The 22,636-nt window shown below is 35.0% G+C and overlaps 1 protein-coding gene across 44 annotated transcripts in view; it reads right to left on the bottom strand.

Moving 5' to 3' along the window:
* Positions 1 to 22,636, bottom strand: part of PTPRD (protein tyrosine phosphatase receptor type D) — a 411,363-nt gene that overhangs the window by 300,771 nt on the left and 87,956 nt on the right. The gene's annotated exons all lie outside the window — the stretch shown is intronic.

Raw genomic sequence — 22,636 nt, forward strand, 5'->3', positions numbered from 1 at the left:
CTCGGGAGTCCTGGTGGATGCCAAGATGAATATGAGCCAACAATGTGCCATGCCCCAAAGAAAGTTAATGGTATTCTTGGCTGCATTAATTAAAGCATTGCCAGCATGTTGAGGGAAGCAATCCTTCCCACTGTTGGTGATGCCACACTTGGAGTACTCTGTCCAGTTCCAGGCTCCCCATTAAAAGAACTTACTCTTGGACTTACTTGAGAGTCCAACAGAGGGGCACTAAGAAGATTAAAGGACTGGAACATCTTTTCTATGATTAAAGGCTGAGAAAGCTGGGACTGTTCAGCCTGGAGAAGAAGAGAAAGCTCAGGGGGGATCTCAAGGTACATATGTATTTATATACCTGGATGGAGGATCCAATGAAGATGGAGCCAGGCTCTTTTCCATGTTTCACAGAGACAGAAAAAGGCAATGGGTACAAACTGTGACAGGACAAAAGGTAATGGACATAAACTGGAACATGTGAGGTTCCTCCTGAACACTAGCAAACATTGACTGAGCACTGGCACAGATTGCCCAGAGAGGCTGTGGAGTCTTCCTCCTTGGAGATCTTCAAAAGCTGCTTGGATGTGGTTCTGGGCAACCTGCTCTGGGTGTCCCCTGTTTGATTGGTGGATTAGACCAGAAGACCTCCAGAGGCCCCTTCCAACCTCAGCTATTCTGATTCTGTGAATCTTTCAAATATGCTGATTAAGCTTTTTGTGCAAATGTAATGTGAAGGAGAAAACTCATAAATGTTCCCCCCCACACTCCTTTTTAAATGTTCTATTGGCTGTGTCCACAAGGTAAAAATGGCAAATCTGGCATGACTGAGAGAAAAATCTCTGTAAGACAGAAATATGATCTACACAAAAATCTCTGCAGGCTAGAAATTGAAAAAAAAATAAAAATAAATTTTAGCCATCAAAAGACACGTGTTCCAAAACTGAATGGTTTGTTCAATGGTTTATGAAGCACTATATAAGAAGTTTCTTGTAATGCTGCCATTCTATAGAGTAATGATATATTGTATACTATTATGCCGAAATTAACATCCTTTTGAGGATTAACCTTCCTTTTGAGATTCCATTTCCAAAAATTCTACCTTTTCAAAAGCTACTTGAAATGGAAGGGTGTCCCCTGGTAAAACAGAGCATGAAAAACTAATGCAGAAGACACTCATTGTAATTCATGTTCAGCCACTGACTTTTTCAGTGATTTTAATTTACATGATCAATCCAGATCTCTAAACTCCCAGTCCCAGGTAAAGTCGATGGGAGATGGGCACCCACTTCTCATATGCTTTAGAAACCCGCCCCACCCACCTTTTAATTCTTCATTCAAAGTACAAATCTGTACTTAAAGAACAACAAACAAAGAAGAAAGAGATCAAGAATGTGAAAAATAAGTATTTTATGGCAGATATGACTGATTAGGTCAGTGAGTTTTGGAAGCTGGTACAGTAGTTTCCTATCAGTTAATTTTAACAGTGGCTCAAAGCAAACCAATAGCAAAGTATATGCTTCTATGCAGCAAACACTTTACTATCTGACAAAACTACAGAAAAAAAAAAAAAAAAAAAAAACTACTGAACGTGAGAGAGGCATGGAGCTGGCAATACACTGCAAGAGAAGAAGTAAGCAAGTGGGGTATTTTCTTGAATCTGACCTCTTTTTCAGGAGCAGTGCAGGAGCTAAAACACATTTTATATCATTTCAATAGTCTTCAATGCACCTTTAAAATATTTATACCTGGTTTAAAAGCAAAACATACCAAAACAAAATCAAAACAAAACAAAAGTTTTAGCTAGGAGTTGATGAAAAACTAAAGAAAATATCTGTACAAATACTGTATAAGTCCTTGTATTTAAATACTAATACTTCCTCTACATATTTGTTATTTAAAGTTCTTCCATTAGATGTACACTATCAATTCCTAATGACTTCTCTTCATTATCTGCAGCCTTGGCTATAGAAACATTTGCTTAGCTTAGGAAAGTGAAAAACAAGAAGCACAGTTAGCAATTATGCGAGATACCATTCTGTTTAGCCGATGTGCTATTGTGCTGGGAACTAACTCACCATGACACAATTTGTGTGGAACAGAAGGCTGGCTTAGATGCAGATTTGAATATTCACCTATGAACAAATTAGTTCATGCAAATACAATCAACCATTTGCAGATACCTGGCTGGATCACACAGACCACACAGTGATAAGCTTAGACTAATGCCGCTTCTGACTATTGCTTGCTGGAAAACACCACAAAAATATACAGCAAAACTATTCACTGGAGCAACACAAAAACTAGGTTGACGTCAGTATATTTTGTTTTTTTTTTTTTTTTCCTCTCATCTTCTTAAGACAAATCTGTTGATACCTCAAACTAAAACAATCTTCCTAAAGCACAGCTGTAACAGTAAGTAGCAAACTTACAGAAATTCTGAGTTACAAAATACCTCTGAGTTACAAAATACCTCACAAAAAAACTGCACTTTAAGCTGAGACCTTTCTATGAAGAAAATAAACTTAGATGGAAGATTGTCAAAGCAAAAACAGACAAACCAACAAACCAACCAACCTACCAAGCAACCACAAAAAACAGAACACCCATATATGCTAAAGGTAAACATAATGAAAAAAAAATATATATACAATGTGAGAATAATTAAACTAATATATATTTCAGTTAAGTAAAATAGCTATCTTCCACTACCTAGAAACCTTACGTAAATTTAATAACTAAAACTCAAAGAATAAACTCTGATTTTTCTGTATACAAGAATGTTTTTGGATATGGATAGCTTAAACCTCTACTTAGTAGAGTTATGTTAAAAATGATGTTATAGAGGTGTCTCTTGATCATAAAATTTTTGCTTGCTCATGCTTCATTTGCTATTGATATTTGCTATTTGATATATTGCTATTTGATATATTGATATATTGATATTTGCTATTGATATCACTCTGTCTATTAGAAAACAGTGTTTGCCTGACAATTTACAGAAGTATGCCTCAGCTAAGAGTCTTTGTCAACAGACATTGTTCTGGACTTCTTATCTCAGGGGGATATTGACAAAAAGGATTCTAGCAGATTGGAACCCAGATGAAAATAAAAGAACTGAAACAGTAGACTGATCCACAAACTACAAAATTTTCTTCATACATGGCAGCTTGGGTTGCTCTTCAAGGATACAAATCCAAGGACTGCAAGCCACTATCAGTGTAGGAAAGGGATGCATGCACCAAATTTTTGGTAAATGAAGTAAATGAAGGCAGTTACAGGTGTCATACCTTAAATGCAAGGAAGTAAAACGGATGGCAGTGAACAAAAAGAAAATGCTGCTTGTATCATCTGGTAGCACTGTCTTTTCATTCAGTGATGACCTCCTTTTCATTCAATTCTCTCTTGTAGCACTGACATACCTACTACTTCTCAACATGGCAGAAATAGAAAATCACTTAAATGAGTTTAAGTGGCAGGGAGGAGAAGAAATAGACAGAAAATAGAAATAATGACTGAACGTGCAAAGTATTATGCTCCAGCCTGTGAAAGGTATTGTTCTTGTTATCAAGAGAAGTCATATTAAAGGAACTATTACAAGTGTTTGTATGACCTGCTATCAGATTAACTGACTTGAAATAAAAATATATTTATTCTATAAAAGACAATGCCTCCCAAGAATCTTGTATAATTTAAATTGCTTTAAGTTTTATCATTACACAACTGCATTATTATATTAGGTGCATTACTATTTGTATTTATTATTAATGTATGTTTTAAAAATAAAAGAGATTAATGATAAATAGCATAGAAATAATATATAACATTTACCATTTTGCATTGCCTCTTAAGTATTATTTGAAAATATTTATTCTGCCTTGTTCTTATGTGACTTGGGACTTTCCCAAATACCTGTGAAATAATCTACCTCCAGTAAGTTTGAACAGTAATTATCTCATGTCCAATCAATTGGTCATTGAATGAATGTGTAAAAATTAAAATTAAGTTCAGATAAACTGTAAAAGTATCCTTCATTTCCTTTAGGAAACCTAACAGTACCACTCTGTGCCTAGAAGACAGATGCTGAACAGCTGCACTAGGTAGTTACTTAACCATGTCTCCTACATGAAAAAGAGGTTATTTGTAATATATTTTGACCTAATCCCAACAAAAGGAAAACAAGAGAAAGATGGAGAGATGTCAGAAGCTGTACAAAAGTTCTGAATAAACCTGAAAGCAATAAGATGTATGTACACTTTGATGTGACTAAAAGGAAGGCAGCTACAATATTACTATATTTTTCAAGTTTAATCACTATTTTAGTAGTCTTTTTATTGTTTTTTTTTTTTTTCTTGAAATATCTTCAACATTCAGATGAGATTTCAATCACAATGGCTCATTTATAATTCATTTAATCCTATTTTTATACAGAACAAAGTAGCTGAAACAGAAGTCAGGAGGCCACACATGAATAACAAGCATATGTATTGCAATGGAAAATATTTCATTCAGTGAATTCTACCTACTAATGTGATAAGATAATGTCTTTATATTAGAATATAAGAAATGTTTTCTTAGAGAAAGAGAAAGAATTCACATATTTTGAAAATTAACTCAAATGGTCTTTGAATATTTTTTTTCTAGAATAGAATAATACAAGACCCTGTCAGGATTTTAACTCATTCGATGAGAAAAACTGGAAAACAAACCTGCATGAAATTTGGTGACATTTCTATTACTATCACATACTCGAGTTTGTCTGTTACCATATTACAATGAAGGAATTGAGGCAGCGTGTATTTGTAAGATTTGTAAGATTTGCAAGCACTCATTGTACAAGCTTTTTAATCTATATGCTTTTGTAGAATAAAATCTGTATTGAATACATATCCATTAGAGTAGTAAAAGATCTTTCCAGTCCCCACAAGCTTTACCTTTCCTGATGAAAAAAAAAAAAAAAAAAAAACACCACCTTCTTAAATTATGAACCTATTGCAGAGATGTTAACCTAATAAATATGACTTTAGTACTTTAGTATATCTCTAGTATAGAAATGGGTGTTAAAAATTATATCTAATATATATTTGGGCTCCTTTCTTAACAGGCAACTGTAATTTACATGTACAACCCTTGTATGCACACCTCAGAGTATGAATATGTCAGTTAAAAAAAAAAAAAGATATCAAATATTTGTTTTTATTAAACGTATTTATATTTTTAAATAGGTTTAGAAAATTTGCATTTCTAACTTTATTTGACATTTTGGTTATCACTATGTATTTCTGAAGCTTTTTCACAGCATCTGATCTTAAGACTTTAATTTACTTACTAGGAGTAATCTTCACTGAAATCTAGATTACTAGTGCAGTTTATTCTTCCTTCTCTTTTGTGATTAAGAAAATTTTATAAGAACCCTTTCTTTTGCACTCTGGATATCCATCAGTTACTAAGACAAGTCAGATGAACAGAAAAATGCATCTGTCATTTTTTCTTTTGTTTAAGTAAAAGCCTGAGGTAGCAACATAAACTGATGGCTCATTACTGGGAAACATCACAATATTAAACCTAAATTCCAATTCAAAGATGATTTTGTATTTGTAGAGAACTTCACAGATACTTCTTTTTTCTATCCTACTATTTTCAGCAGCAGGAATAGTTGAGGCTTTTAAAGCTTTTGTTATCCCATATCTCATTTCAGTTAGTCCACGCTATTGATAATTATATCTTTTTTTTTTTTTCATCTATATGTGTGACATTTTACCAATGAATAACTACATGTAAAGAGAACGATTCCATTCTTAAGGCACAGTATTACTTTCACCTGTGAAATAGTTCCACTTCCAAAATGAAAGTGCAATCATTATTTACATTTGTTTGTAATCAGCCCTCCAATTCCTTAAAGCACAATAAAATAGTCAGTCCAGGGGGATCAAAAGCAGATGTTTTTCCATTTTAGAAAATGGATGGTGAATTGTATTCACCATCATCAAGTAGCTGCCTTAACATTTTTTTTCAGTACTTATATTCAGTTTCTTACAATCACTCACTTTCTTCACAAACATAATTAATCGACTACGTTGCACCACTGCACACTAGAGGTCAGCCACCAATGGTTTAGATGTACTGTGATGTGCTTTTATTATTTCTAACTAGTGAGAGGGATAATGCCTCTGGTCACCATCAAGTTTCTCATTCACTTTTGAAAACAGACTGGCACTTCAATCTAACAATGAACAGATAAAAAAATATTTTTTTTCTGACTAATAATTATAGAAATTTAACTTCATCATGATATATACAAACATAAATAATAAAACCTTCCAATCTTGCTTCAGCGCATTTTAAGGAGCTTTTACCACAGGTTGGTGCACACCATTATTTTTTGTAAAGCATCTTTAAAAAAATATTACTCTATTTCTTGTCCAAAACTTCACTATAAGATCAGGGAAGTAAAAAAATAAAAAATGCTGAAAGTATTAATGAAAAACAGTTCAGGGTTGAAAATGAAGCTGGTTTGAAAAGAAAAAATGTTTTTGTCTGTCATTCTGTAGGAAATTATATATCTGTTCAGAGCAAAATACAAATTTTTATTGCCCTATTGAAACAAGTTCAAGCAGCTCAAAAAATTATGCTATTTCACAGATTACACAATTTCTCATCATTAACCTCATCATTGTCATCATTAACCTATTTTACTTAAAATAGAAAATGTACCAACTTTTTACCTTAAGGTTTTCAACTCACATAGTTGAGAAGATAAAACAATAAAGGCACAGTTTAAATGGTAGAGATTTTGGTTAAATGCAGGTCTGATAGCATGATCAAAACTTTTCGTTGAAATATACTGACCATACATAATAGTCTTATTTTTAACTGATGCCTAGTTAGTTTTTATATGTATCAATAAATTATACCCTGCATTTGGAACTCTGATGGAGTGTTTCAGAGTGTAATTAAAGAGGATGATATAAGTCCTGGACTTTGTAATTTGGATTAGATTTTTCCTACTGACTTCATTTGTGCAGGATTTCACACACATACATATCAAGTTACTATTTAGATCACTTGAAGATATATTTATGAAAGAAAAAAAAATCATTCAGTCAGCTAAAATATACAGAGGTTTTTTTTTGTCAGAGATTTTCCCAGCACTTGAAGTGACAGTGATACATGCAAGAGAGAGACCTCAAGTCAAACAGTTCTTTGCTGTATTGTAAGTGGGACAAAACTGGAACACACTGAAAAAAAAAAAAAAATTTTTTTAAAAAAAAGAAAGCAAGCATAGATTTGTAGTTCTGTATACCACCTGTCTCTGCTACTTGTTTTTCTGTCATGGTTACATACAGTTGTGTTAACACTTTGAAGTTTTGGATTTGCTTTCTATTGTGAATATTGTGATGTTAAATTTTTATGCAACAGACATCTAATCTATTGTTAAACTGCGAATTTTTTCTCTCATTTCTCTCTGTGTTAAGGAAGTAGAGCTTTTTTTTTTTTTTTTTTTCTTGGAAAAGCTTTTCATAGTATACAATATCCCATTATTATACCTACTTCTATAAAACTGGTAGCCTTTATAACATTTTATTTCCACAGTTTCAAGTCAACAGCTGAAATACAATATTAAAAGAACTAAGGGCAAGTTGAAATCTACATATTAATTTCCACAGAACCAGAATCACTAAAGCTGACAGTCACATATGGAGAGTACCTAATTCAACTCACTTGGATCAGGGTCAGCTACAGAAGGCTGCCCATTACCACGCTCTGTTCAGTTTTAAATATCTCCAGGGCTGGAGACCTCCCTATGACAACCTGTACCAGTGATCACTCACCCTTGAATTAAAAGATAAAAACAAAAACAAAAACTGCCTAAAAACAACAAAAAGTGATTCCTAAGTTTAAACAAACTTTGTGCACATTGCCCCTTGGGCTGTCGTTATGCCCCAGAGAGAGTCTGGCTCCCTCTTCTGCATGGACAAGATTTTCCTGAGCTTCCTCTCAGGCACAAATGCTCCTAGCTCTCAATCTCTCTTCATATGGACAATGCTCCATTTCCCTCACCATCTCTGTGACCCTTCACTGGACTTGCTCTAGCTTGCCCATGTCTCTCCTGTTCAACACTGACTCCAGCACTCCAAATACATCTCACCAGTACTAAGCAGATGGGAACAACCATCTCAGCCCAGGAAGTTGTTGGCTGCCTGTGCTGCATGTGCACGTTGCTGCTTTATGATCAATGTTTTGTCCACCACCACCCCCAGGCCACTTCTGTGACGCTGCTTTCCAGATGGTGAGACACCAGCATGCCAGATACTTAAGGTTGTTCCTGTCCAGGTGCAAGGCTTCCTGTAGCCAGTGGTGTACCCTGAGGGTCAGTACTGGTTCCAGTCCTGTTCAACTTCATCAATGACCTGTATGGTGCACCCTCAGCAAATTTGCTGATGACAAAAAGCTCAGAGGAGTGGCTCATACACCAGAGGGCTGTGCTGGCATTCAGGCTCGAGAACTGGGCTGAGAGGAACCTCATGAAGTTCAATAAAGGCAAGTGCAGGGTCCTGCACCTAGGAAGGAATAACCACATGCATCAGTACAGGCTGGGGGCTGACCTGATGGAAAGCAGCTCTGCGGAGAAGGACCTGGACAGCAGGTTAATCATGAGCCAGCAATGCACCCTTATGAAGAAGGCCAACAGTACCCTGGGCTGCATTCAGAAGAGTGTTGCCAGCATGTTGAAGGAGGTGATCCTCCTGCTCTACTCAGCTCTGGTGAGGCCACACTGGGATTGTTGTGTCTAGTTCTGGGCTCCCCAGTACAAGAGGGACATGGAACTACTGGAGCAAGTCCAGAGGAGTGTTAGGAAGATGACCAGGGGACTGGACCATCTGTCATATGAGGAGAAGCCAAGAGAGCTGGGTCTGTTTAGCTTGGAGAATTGAAGACTGAGAGGAGATCATATCAATGTGTACAAATATCTGAAGGGAGGGTGTCAAGAGGATGGAACCAGACTCTTTTCAGTTGTTCCCAGCAAGAGGATAAGAGTCAATGGCCACAAACTGAAACACAGGAAGTTCTGGAAGAATTCGAGGAAACACTTCTTTACTGTGAGGGTGACAGAGCACACACAGGAACATGTTGTCCAGAGAGCCTGTGGAGTTCCCTGCTCCAGAGATATTCTAAACCTGCCTGGATGCAATCCTGCGCAATGTGCTCTAGGTGATCCTGCTTTGCAGGGGTGTTGGCAAAGATGATCTCCAGAGGTCCCTTCCAACTTCAGCTATTCTGTGATAATGTGAATTCCCCTTCTTGAACTTCCTGTCAGCCCATTTCTTCAGCCCACCAAGGTCCGTGTGAATAGCACAACTATCTTGTGCTACTTTGACAAAATATTTCATTTAAGGTAACAGGTGTAAGATTTTCTCCATTTTCCGTTTTACCTCCCTAATTAACCCAAGGAAGAATGTTGGTCTGAAGTATATCCAATGCAATCAGCCACGCAAGATGAAAAATAAGTTATTGTGAATATTCATACATAGATCAATGAACTGGTTGTTGTAATTTAAGCAAGAAGTTTCCTACTTATGAACTGCTTTAATTTTTTACTATTCAGGATCTCTAGCTTGGAACAAAATTGCCAACGCTGTCATATAAGCTAGGGAAATCAGCCACTTGTCAATGATGTAGTTTTTATAAGATCACTATTTTGAAACAATTCTAGTCGATCAGCATGAGCTGATTAGTAGTTTGATCTGTACTAGCTGATACAGTATTATCTGATCAGAATTACTAGAAACAATTTTTCAGTCACTGAATTTGGCATGCAGATTCAACATTACGATCTTGAATATGGGCAGGTGAATGTTTAAGCTAGTATCACTTGAGCAAAATATTAATAATTCTATGCAAAACACATGTAGTGAAGCACACATCCACAAAAGAAAGTTAACACAAAATTATGAACAGTGGTAACCAAAGACAGGACACATAGGAATGGCACAAAGCGGCTCAACAGGAGGTTCAGACTGTGCATTTGGAAGAAATTTTTTACTATGAGTGTGGTGAAACATTGGAACAGGCTTCTTAGTGAGGTGGTCAGTATCCCATGCTTGTCACTGTTTAAGAGGATAATGCCCTCACCAATATGTTTTAACTTTTGGTTAGCCCTGTAGTGGTGAGGCAGTTAGACTAGATGATCTTTGAAGGTTGCTTCTAACTGAACTATTCTATTCCATTCTATTTAATTCTATTTAATTTGATTTGATTCTAAAGTTAATTGCTTAAATAAATAAATGTCAGGTTGCTACAATGCGTTCCCCAGTTACATGGTTCATTGTCCAGCATTAATTAGCTACCATCACCTTGGTATTGTTTATTTCTTTTTTTTACCAACGCAGTACTTGTCAAGAAACAGTTTGTCTTAAAAGTCAACCAATGGGTTAGGTTAGTCCTCTCTCAGTTCTGTATATGTTGGAGGGCTACTGTGCACTGGCTTCATGCCTTCTGACAGCACAAATACTGCAAATGAAGAGTTGCGTGAAGAACTGAAATGGCAGGTCTTAGGGGATCCAGCAGGTAAACACTAAGCTTTACTGGTTGTTAGCAAGGCATCAGCTCTAATCAATTAATGATTTAGTTACTTAGAATAATTTAGATAATGAACAACAGCAAGTCTACAATCAACTAAGTTCATCCAAACTTTCTATTTTTAGCACAGGACCTTGAGAACTATACTCTTCCTGCAGTGTTCTGAGTGAGAAGTCTCTGATACTTCAGTCCTAGAAAAAATGAAACACAACCAATGAAACATAGCGGTTGCATTTAAAAAAAAAAAAAAAAGTATGCAGAGAAGGAAAAAACAACTTTGTCGGAGCTATTCTACAGATGCCATAGTCTAGTAAGTCAGAAATGTATGTTACATTTTAGCAAAACATGCTAGGAGCAAAAACAATCATGTTTTTCTTCCAAAATCTTTGGAAATCAGAAGTAGCAGGATTCTTAAAATGGAATACTTGTGCACAATTGAACTCCCCTTTGAAAAGGTCTCCTTGGTCTTCACAAGAGAAAAAATAGAGCTTGGCTTCTTTTCATGTCTTCAATGAGAGTTCACCCTTTCTTCATTGAAAGTACTAAAAGATCAGCAGAAAATAAGTCTTGTCTGGTTGACTTCTAGTCCGATCATACAATACAGATACCACCAAAAGCAGCTATGTCATTTTTGGTACTAGTCTGCTCAAATAAAAACACATTTTAAATGTCAAAAAAAAAAAAAGTGTAAGAATCCATTTGAATAATAAGAAAGCAAGGCTGCTGCTGCTTAAGATTTATATTGTAATGCTACTTTGCTGACCTCTTATGAGTTTATGCAACTTAGATGAAATTTCTTTACTGAATTTTTTAGTCTATCATTTCCTCATGGCAAACATACTTTGTTTCTGCTTTGTGATGCATAACTAATGACAATTCAGTACCAGATTCCACATACATTTATGAAAACTGGTGCTTTCTTTCAGTGTTGAGAGAGAAGTAGAGACACTAGCAATGGGAAAAAGACAGCTGAAGGGAAAAAAGGATGCATACGAAGAAATTGAAACAATAAAAGCAGATAGTTCTGAATTGATGAACTAACGGGGTGAACTAATACAGAACATTCACAGCACAACAGAAGGGCAGGGTTACTCTCTGGTGCCACAGAACATGGAGTAAGCAGTGAGTGGTGTAGCTCAGGCATGACTGTCACCGGGTGTTGTTGCAGTGCAGCACCCCTCCCAGGCTCTACTGCCAAGATAAGAGCACATCCTCTTTTACATCCTCACCACAGAATAGAAGGCACGCCTTCTCAAGCAGAAGACATCCCCTGCCGGGTTCCATCTTCTGTCAGAAAGCATTCTAGCTTTGGCTGAAGGAAACTGGGCCATGGACAGTAAAAGGTATCACAACCTAATAGTTGAGGGGTAGGGACAGTACGCTTGTACTGTATAGGCAGAACTTGAAGATGAATACTCAGATTATGACCAAAAAAAAAAAAAAAAAAAAAAGACTGGAGCACCAAATAATTGCAGAAATTGCACAGAAGAGTGATAAAAAGGTAAATATAGATATAAGGTAAATAATATAGATAAAATATAGATTTTAAAAAGGTAAATAATATAGATAAAAGGTAAATATTGATTTTTATAGATATAGATATAGGTATTTTTAGACCATAAACTCCATTGTCTTTGTGTAATCCAGGGTGTTTTTGGCAGAAAATGGAAATATTAATTATTAGAGAAGTTTTGCACACTATTTTCCAGTTATATTAGAAACACTTAGAGGTAAACACTACAATGGTGAGATTCAAATTATCCTAAAATATTGTTCAGAGTTAAGTGGTATTTGTGATTCTGTTTTTTAAATCATTAAATCATTACCAGGTTAATCATCTTTCCTGGACCACATGTGCAATCTAAAGAGATAGAATTAAAGGAACAGAATTTCCTCTCCAGAGTAAAGCAATAGCATGATTTATTTCTATTAAAAAAAAAAAAAAAAAAAAAAAAAAAAAAAAAAAAAACCTTAAGATCTTCCCTAGAACTTTAAACTCATAGCATTCTAGTATAATTGACTCAGCATATGGTATGAACTACCAGCTTTATTTATTTATTTATTTATTTATTTATTTATTTATCCTGAACTATTTCTTGGAAACAAATTGCTGTAGACTTCTAAAATGATCTCTTTTTTTGGATACTGTTGAGATCTCACAGCCTGTGCTACCACTGTACAGTCAAAGACACCAGCTTGCCTTGAAACTGTGCATTACCTGCCCTGCATTTTCCTAGCAATATTCTCCTAAACAGGAAGGAGTACTTGCCTACCTTAATCGTTTTTTTCTCAATCCAAATACTGCAAGTTATTAGCAGTTACTTGTAATGTCCAAATACACTGGTCAGAAGAAGAACTACAGTCAGAATTATTAACTTACCTCAGAAACTTCAGCTTTAGATAGGGTACAGGGGTGACATTTGTAAGAATAAGACAAGAATAAAATAAGAAAACCTCTTCCTTTGAATCTAGCAGTCTCAGCATACACCTTCTCTTTGTTCAATCAGATGCTTAACAAACATAATTTCTGAGGCTGATCTATAATCAAGAGATAGCAGTTCTGCCTGCTCTAAGATATCTATAGCTCAAACAGAACAGTTCTGATGATTTGAGATTGCAGTTTCACATTGTTAACCACCTAAGAAGTAAACACTAAAACACCTAATAATTAAATAATAATAATATGTAATTAGGAAAATGTTTTTATGGATATGAGGAAGTTGGTAAGGGCCAGAGATTTGACACAAAATCTAAGACTGAGAGGTTCAGATTTGGTCCTTTGTTCTACTGCAGACCACTTTTTATTCTCATTGATCCTTCAAAATGCTTTCTTGGTAAAATGGAAAGACATGACAGATCTATTAACATCAAAGAGATCTAAACTTTTGATCTTCAGGCTCCAAGACTACTGCATGTTTCCCCCAAGGTTACAGTGTATTTTGCAAGGAAGAATAAGACACTGAAGCAAGCACTCAAAGATAAACAAACCAAAATAAACAAACACAGTACAAGATGCTGAAGACTTGCTATACCTGCTCAACAAAAGAGAACAAAAGAGAATTTATTAACAAAACTATCTATGAAATCACAGTTAATCAAGAGCAAATATTAGAGATGAACCTGTACAGGGTTATTGGTCTACGCACCTGATGGGAAAAAAACGTCTGGTGCATTCCAGACAGAAGGTAGATATTTCTGGCTACTGAAAAGGTAAATGAATCAAGGCATATTGCCTATTGAAAACACATTTTTTTTCCATCTGCCACCTGACATGCAAAAATTTCCAAAAAGATTCCAGGATCAGGTTTATTCAAAGTGTAGTTGTCGTTTGACTACCTATGAGTTATCTAAATTGAGATCAATCATGAAGGGTCACTGATACTTGGCTGATTTTCTCAAGATACGAAATGAGCTCCTGCTCTGTGTAACTGCTAAGCTACTGCCAAACAATGGATAGCCACAAAAAATTTTTCGAAAGCATTTCTGCCAGGGGAAAAACCCACACTTTTTATGTAGATCTAAAAGCTATCTTTAACATATTCGTGTTATCCACACCATTATACTTACATGTCTCCAAAGCGCTCCATTTCACTGTGCTATTTTTAGCAGTCTATAATTCATGAATAAAAACCAAAAATGAGCTGCTAAGTAGAATGCAAGTCATAAATCTAAGAGAATGGTGCTTGGTTAACAAAATAACATGAGTAGAAATAGAACTCAAAAAACAGTTCCAGTTTATCTTTCTATCTTGACTGAAGATATTTGTAAAAATTTATGAATAATAGTTTCAATAAAGTTTTCAACAGCAACTATTTTTTAAATATTAATAAATTCTAAAATAATTTGTTATAGTGAGAGTTTTGAGTCTCAACAAAACTTCAGACACTAGAAGCCAGCATACCCTCATGATATGACCAATTGCATTTGTACAATTGCAACAACAGAATTTGTGTGTAGATCTCTATTAGTAAAACTGTGGATTGCTTCATTTCCTAACATAAGAAAATTGATGAAAACCTTAGTTCATAAATGTTTGAATGCAGTATAATATAAAGAGTTGATCACCAAATAATAAACGTTTATCACAACAGTGAATTATAAGAAGGCATTTGTTTCAAGCAGCTTGTTTGTTAAGTAGCCATTGACTAAAAGCATTTATTGATGCTTGTAAAATGGATATTGATGTTTGTAAAAAGGATAGTATAAATACATTTCTTTTCATCTGGTACTTAACATTTTAATAGAAGTCTTTAATATCAGATTGATCTTTAATTAGTGTACTAATGAATTATTTTACAGGAATCTAAATTATTTCCTTATGAAAAGTTTGATCTAAAAGGAAACTACATTCCATTTTTAAGAAAATCCTGATCCTCTTGATCTGAAAATCTGTATTTAATAGAGTAGATACAATGTCATCTCCCTAAGACACTGAAAGATTTTTTCTTACTTGCAGTTTACCTCTGTTCCTTTCAGCATAATGTAAACATCTTTAGATGTTAAAACCTTTACGTCATTTTCACCAGACCACATACATTGAAAAAGGTCAATGGACATGTTACACTCCTTCACATTGAAAGTACATCTGAAGAAGAAGAATTAAAAAAAGAATAAACAATGGTGATTTAAGATTTCCACCAATGTTACTTGGCCTGTGAACTGTAGAACAACAGCAGACACCCTGTAAAACAATCAATCTCTTCTCATGTGGGAACTGTTCCATCACGGAATCACAGAATAAGGAACCATAGAATATCCTGAGTTGGAAGGGACCCATAAGGACCATTGAGTCCATCTCCTGGCTCCACACATGACCACCCAAAAATCAAACCATTTGTCTGGGAGTGTTGTCCAAACACTTGAACTCTGATCTCCATGAACTCTAGCCTTGATCCTTTACATTATTTTCTGCACATTACCTAACTCAATACTCCTTGAGTTATGTTGATCAGATTGTATTACAGTACCCAAGATGAGTGTGCTCTAAAATTTAAACTACATCCAACAATTTCCTCCTTTCCTCTCTTGCCTCAGATAGAATTACTCAATGATTTAGAACTAATTCCATCTTCTATAATAAGAAAAAGTCAAATGGATTCTCCTTGTCACTCATACTGAGTAGTATCTTCTGTTTGGTGTTTAAAAATATGAATCTAATCTGAGTACATTCAGATGTACAGTAGAAAACTGTCATTTGAGTAGTGTGCTCCAAGAGTTCTATTGTAATTGTCCAGAGTTATCTACTAGATTACTGCTAAATTCTCCTCAAACTTATTATGCAACATTGTCTCTAGTAATCGCTATCTTCTCTACATGAAAATATGTACACTCCAGCTGACATGAGCTTTCAGTAATCTTTATAAACAAACTTAATTTGTTACCAAGGATGAAAAAGTATTTTCCCAGCTCTAAATCTGTATTTTTCTCTTCCCTGTCCTTTCTCCAGTCTGTCAACAAACATTTCTAATGAGAAACCAGGACTAGGCTTGCACTGCTTTATTAACTGCATTAGGTCCATACACACAGGGTTAAGTTGCCTTGCTACTCCCATTCCTTCTATCTTTGCTTATGCATCAAAAGACAGTGTTAGACCCTACCACCACATTGTAACACACGGTCCTTTTCACAAATACAAACAAACAAAACAACAACAACAACAAAACACTTTGGGGCTGTATTTTTCATTCTTAGCTGTTTGACCCTGCATTTGTTTGCTGCTGAAATGTATGTTGTTTCACTAGAACAAGAGACCAATTATATCCCTCTCCAATCCAGATATCATCGGCAGATCTTCTCAATAATTATTTTATATATTTTTCTAAAGCATATATGAAAATATTGGATTGAAAAAAAATGACCTAGGTGGGACTCTCCTGGAAATACACATATATATTTAATGCTCACTGCCAAAATATAGTTAGTATCACTTTTCCTTGTTGTTTCTTCCTCATTCTTCACATTTGCATGTGTCAAAAAACAGTCACCAATAATGGAGCCTCCCGTCCACCCATGTGCTGCTACTGAGGCTGGGAAGCATAGAGAGCTTGAAAAATACACAGCAATTTAAAGATTGACTTCTTAAACACACACCAGAAAAAAAAACTCTGATCAGGTAAGATTCAAAGACACATTTAGTTGGATAATTTTTACCCAAATAGAAGAAAATTAAAACTTCTATTGAACTATATTCCTGAACAACAGACTTACTGGAAATTGAGCATGTGGTATGTGTATTGAAACCAGTGAAAGTTACTAGTTACTATGCACAGCAACACCATGACCAATCTGCTGTTTACAGTCCTGCCCCAGAACTTTTTGTAAATTGAAATCACCGTTTGCCATACATTTGCATTCACCTCTAATAAGTAATTTCAAGTTTGAATTGTCTTTATCAATATTTTGTGTTCAACTGTGCAACATGAACTGTTTACTCAAACGACATTACATTTCTGTGCTCACTTTTCTCATAACCTACACACTACATTGTTTTACACAACCAGTGAAAGCCAAAGTGGTAACTTTAACAAAACTTAAAGTTCTTTTATACCAATTTAAAATCAAAAAGTAACTTTATTATTTCACTGCCACCTTTAGAAAAAAAGAAGCAATTAAACTAATTTAGTTAGCACCACCATATTTGATTCCACCAATACTGACCTACTCTCTTAAGATCCTATTTAGGTAACAATTTGTCTCAATCCCCGCATTTGTTAAAATTTATCACTGTCTCGTCAGCACTAAGCTTTAGCTGTTCCTGATCCTGGTCTACAGAAGACCTTGAAGAGTTTTCTAACAGGCAGCATGATTATGATACATTCCTCTGAAGCCAAGAGTGAACTAAGCATTATTCAAAGTTTAAACAATTGGGAATGGAAGTAATATACAATAAATGTATTGTCAGTTGCAACCAATTCTACTGAATGTAAAAAAGAATTGTGGCTTCTCTTCTAAAACAGCATCTAAAAAGAAGCAATATAACCAAAATGTCGAAACAGCAGCTATGCAACCAAGAACAAAGGAAAAAAAAAAAGACCGTAATGCAGCAAGAAAGTCAGAAGAGTCAGTAACCAAGCCTTTCTCAGGGTGGAGCGGGTGGCAAGATGGAGTAGGATGTGTCCTGTGAGAACTGATACAATTTGTAAAAAGTAGGATGCATGATATCTATAGAAAGTATTTGAATCTATCAATACAAATGAAACTATTGACTTTCAAAAAACTATGCAACTAAGAAAGACCAGGAAAAAAACATCTTAACAAGCAATATCTTTCTTTGAACTCAGTGACTTGACACTTCATTGTTACAGAGGTCAGAAAGAGATAGCATACCATATTCTATATTCTATATTCATATAGTTTGAAAAGAAATCTGCTATATGTGGTCTCTGAAACACATATGCTTCTTGTTATCAAATGGATAATCCTGCAGAAAGCTTCTAGGTAGTTACCACTCTGCCAGTTAATTTAGAAAACATGAGAAAAGCATTACTCTTCTTATTACAAATGGCGTGATATTACTAATTTCTCAGTGGATGTAGATAAGTATTGCCTCAACCCAGCTGCCATCTGCACCACTGAGTACAAGGCATCCAATAACAAACACTGTGAACTACCAGGCTGTTCTTCTATGAACAGAAGGCTAAACAAACGCTTATTTTCTTCAGCAAATTCTGTAACCTCCTCTCACAGCAAGCACAGAAGCTACAAATACAAAACATAAATAGAGTAAACTCAAAGAAACCATATTCCTTGAGATTATTCACTTCTTATATTTACAAGTACTTCTTTTTGCTAAAAATACAGGTAAAAGAGCACAATGATTTTGTCACCTTTCAGTTTTGCTTACTTTGCTTAGTCACGTGTAAGCTTCAATTCTGTTTTAACAGTCAGAATATCTTGGTCTCATACATACAGGATGTGGTGCCCTCATCCAGCCCACTGGGGAAAGACATGCTGGCATTTCCATCCTGTATTCCTCTGAGAGGTTTCCATACCAGAGTTCATCAGCTAGTATCAATTCATTTCAGAGTTTCAGGTCTTTCACAATGATGGAAAGAAACAAACAAGTTTCACTCCCTCACTCAGCTGTAAAAGGATAGTATATAAACAGAAAAAAAATACCAAATAATCCTGTTGGAAACCTCTTCAAAAGCAGTAATTGGGCTTGCTGTTGGATTTCACTCATTAGTGATTTCACAGTGAGATAGGAAGAGTATGAGTTCTTTACCTATTCCCAATTACAGAATAAATAAAGAAAAAATGAAATGAAGTGGAAATGTCAGGACTTATTTTTTTATTCTGTAGTACCTTGGTGCCAGCAACAGAAAAATTGAAAAAAAAAAAAAAGAAAAAAAAAGAAAAGAAAAGAAAAGAAAAGAAAAGAAAAGAAAAGAAAAGAAAAGAAAAGAAAAGAAAAGAAGAAAAGAAAAGAAATGAAAGAAAAGAAAAGAAAACAAAAGAAAAGAAAAGAAAAGAAAAGAAAATAAAAGAAAAGAAAAGAAAAGAAAATAAAAGAAAAGAAAAGAAAAGAAAAGAAAAGAAAGAAAGAAAAGAGAAGAAAAGAAAAGAAAAAAGAAAAGAAAAGGTAGGCCTGGCCTTTCCATGGTGATAGAAACTTTGTCTCCTTCTTCTCACCTGCTCTGTCTTCTCTCCACTAAAAGGGAGAAAGGGAGTAAACTAGTTCTTCCAACTATTTGTGAAGAAGTTCAAGAACAGACCTGGAAAACTGTAGTGCTTGGGACCCTTACCCAAAGAGCTATGAAAACAGGAGCAGTACCTGCAAGTGTGGAGGGCAGACCACCTCCATCAGGGCAGGAACCCTCCTTAAAGTCCTCAGGAAATCCAGCGGAAGAGCAAATCATGCATGATAGACACATCTTTTCCTAAACATGTTGACACTGATCCTGTGCTCCATCTTTCCCATCCCACAAAATAACTTGTTTGTGGAAACTCAGCACATCTCCCAAATAAACTAAGTACAGCATGTGAGAGTGAAACATTACTGTGACTCTCCATGAGCATTTTTTACATTGGTAAGACAGACAGACATTAATTTACAGCTCACACAGTTAATGCAGTGTTATGTAGAGACCTATAAATACATGTATGGCACACCATTTAACATATACCATATAATGTATACTATTTAATGTACATTTGTATGTGCATACATAAACATTCATGCAGCTTCAAAGCCTGTGCATACTAATTGCTTGACAATCATAGTCTCTTTCTTTAGACTCGTATGTTAATAGAGGATTAAGCTGTATGGTATATGGCACTATTTTTTTCAGACTGTAAAGGGAATGAAACCATCAAATCTGACTAAAATATAGGATATATACTACATTGACATTTATCCATCACAAACCTCTTTAGTTACCATTAAGTGTATCACAAACTTTAATTTGAAATTTAAGCCAAGATAATGTAAGTGAACAAAGTCTTGCATTAGCTGTTCCTTTCATTATTAAGCTGCCTCCTTTTAAAGTCCTGTAATTTATTGGAAAGGAAAGGAATGCAGGAAAGGATGTCAAACTGAAAAAAGCAGTTTTAACTGTAAAGTTCTCCTTGCAAAGAAAGTGTATGTTCACTTATAAAAATTGTGGGCAATTCCCACACCCATCACACATTTTATTATTTTAAGCAGAAAATAAAGGTAATGACAGAAGAGAAGCATTTTCCCATTAATTAAGAGATAGGCAAATTAGATAAAAGCCTAACTATTTAAGTGACCATTTCATATTCACCAAGTACGTGTAAGAGTACAGTCACTTTCTATGGTCCCCAGTACACTTTCAAAGTACCACTACCCCCGTCAAGAACTCTTAACAACAGGAAAAGAGGTAAGGCCAATAGAAATGCACCTTTCAAAATTCAAAGTCAACAGTGTTTTTAAATGATCAAGCTAGAAACTGCACTTCTGTCCTTTAAAAGTTATACTGTCCTTTCTCAAGCAAAGAGATACCTAATCAATCATTTCTTAGCAATAATTGCTGCTTATTCTCTATTTCGGAATGTTTTAACAGAGATTCTGACCTAAAGTACACGGCAAAATTGAAATTTTCTTAAATAACTTCTCCTTCTTTTCATGAAAAGAATACCTGATGAAATTATTGCATTATACTTTAATACCAAAACTCTAGGAGTATTTCTCTACCTTTTCTTAGTTATCTATTTTTTTATTTATAAGTATTTTCAATTGTCATTTTCTTTCTGTTTGCTAATAACAAGAAGATGCAATAAATACTAAGTAATAAGCACAGACTATATTGAGACCTTATAAATCTCTCTAAGAATAATGATGAATCTGTGTTGTCTGCCCTCTATTCCTGGAACTCTGTCTAGTACTGTGAACTAAATTCAAAGACATCTATACAAAATCGTAGATCACTAATCCTCTACTGTCAGTTTATGTGAGTTCCATCCCAAAACTCAGCTGATTTGTACATTTGTGAAAGATCATCAGTTGGTACTCCAGGGTGGGATGCTTCCTATTACATTAACAGCACTCGTGACATTATCTACCAACATTAAGGGTCACACAGCACTGTCTAAATCGGTGTCTAAAAGTAGTAGAAAAAATCAAGGAATATAATATTTTATCTTGAAGAGATCTTTGCATTGTTCTTCAGTCAGGAGCTCCAGTCTAGCTCTATAAAGAATAAGAATATTAAGGATCTGTCTCTGAAAATGCTAGTTATCCACTGTTAATATTAGTAATATTTACTGATGCATCATTTTTACTCTTTCTTAGTATCTACATCATTTTGTCCAGACTGGTTTCACTGAGAATAACTCCCACAAAAAGATTATCTTTATACATTTTACAACCTTTATTCTGTATGTGAGACTCCATCAATTGTAGCTACAGCAAGAAGCCCTCCTGACTTCTCTCAGGTTAATAGATGACTTTTGTTTCATTTTATGTAAAATAAATAAGATTCATAATGGAATTTTGGAAAACCTAGTCTGAAAATTCTCTTAAATTATGTAGTCAGTGGTTTTAGAGACCAGCCGTTTTTAAAGTAAATCCTATGCTACCCTTCAAAAAAAAAACTATCCTCATTCCCCACAGAGAAGAGAGATGAAAGAGGGAACTTTCTGCTAATTGTAAATAAAAACAATACACTTCTCTCACAAGTGCAGGACTAACAAAGGAGCTTCTGGGGTTTAACTATCTTTTTGCAAATTAATACCTGACAGGAATTACCAAAAAAAAAAATCATTCACTGCTAGTCCATAGGAGGTTGGATATTCCATTATCTGAAGCAGAAAAGATATACCAGATTATAAAATGTATGTTTCCTAAGCACAGAATTTACTTTAAAAATAGGTAGTATACTATCACTGCAGAAACACACAACATATGGGCCCATTTCCCAATTAATTATTTTCTGGCTATAGTGTTAAAATGTCCTTGGCTTCACCTTACACACAATCATCCCAGCTGGTTATTATCTACCTGGAAAGAGACCAAAGAACCTCAACTGTCAGTACTCTACAGACATATATGTTTTGTCCATTTTTTTTTTCATTTACTTCGCTTTCATATTGCTACAGTTAAAAGAAGAAACTCTTACTACACACAAAGTGTGTAATAGAAGTGGAAAGATTTATCATCTCTTCTATTGTTGTAACTTAGCATACCTGGAGTGCAGGTGATAAGTGGAGTGACAAGGAACCTTCAACATGCCTTTACTGAGAAAGGACTTATCCAATGTTAATGACATTGGTTTTATTTTTTTTGTGTTCCTATTTAATTCAACTGCTTCTTTGTTTTATGCAAATGTATGGAAAAACACAGAAGTCTTCAGAAGTCAGAGCTGGAACAAAGTTATTGATTGGTGGTGTATCTGTACAGAGTCAGGAAGATAAAATAAGAAAATATCCCTGAATCAAATGAATGTATCAGTCAGTTGTAGTAAATCTGCAGGTCAACAGGTGGAAAGCAAATGGCTTTTCTCATTTACACTTTACTTCTGCAAGAAGCCATAGGACAGGTAGGAGACAGAACACATGTAAACAAGTTAATCCTAATGATATCTTAATTAAAAAAAGATATTAT

Source organism: Cygnus olor, chromosome Z (genome assembly GCF_009769625.2).
Source record: "Cygnus olor isolate bCygOlo1 chromosome Z, bCygOlo1.pri.v2, whole genome shotgun sequence".
Taxonomy (NCBI): Eukaryota; Metazoa; Chordata; class Aves; order Anseriformes; family Anatidae; genus Cygnus; species Cygnus olor.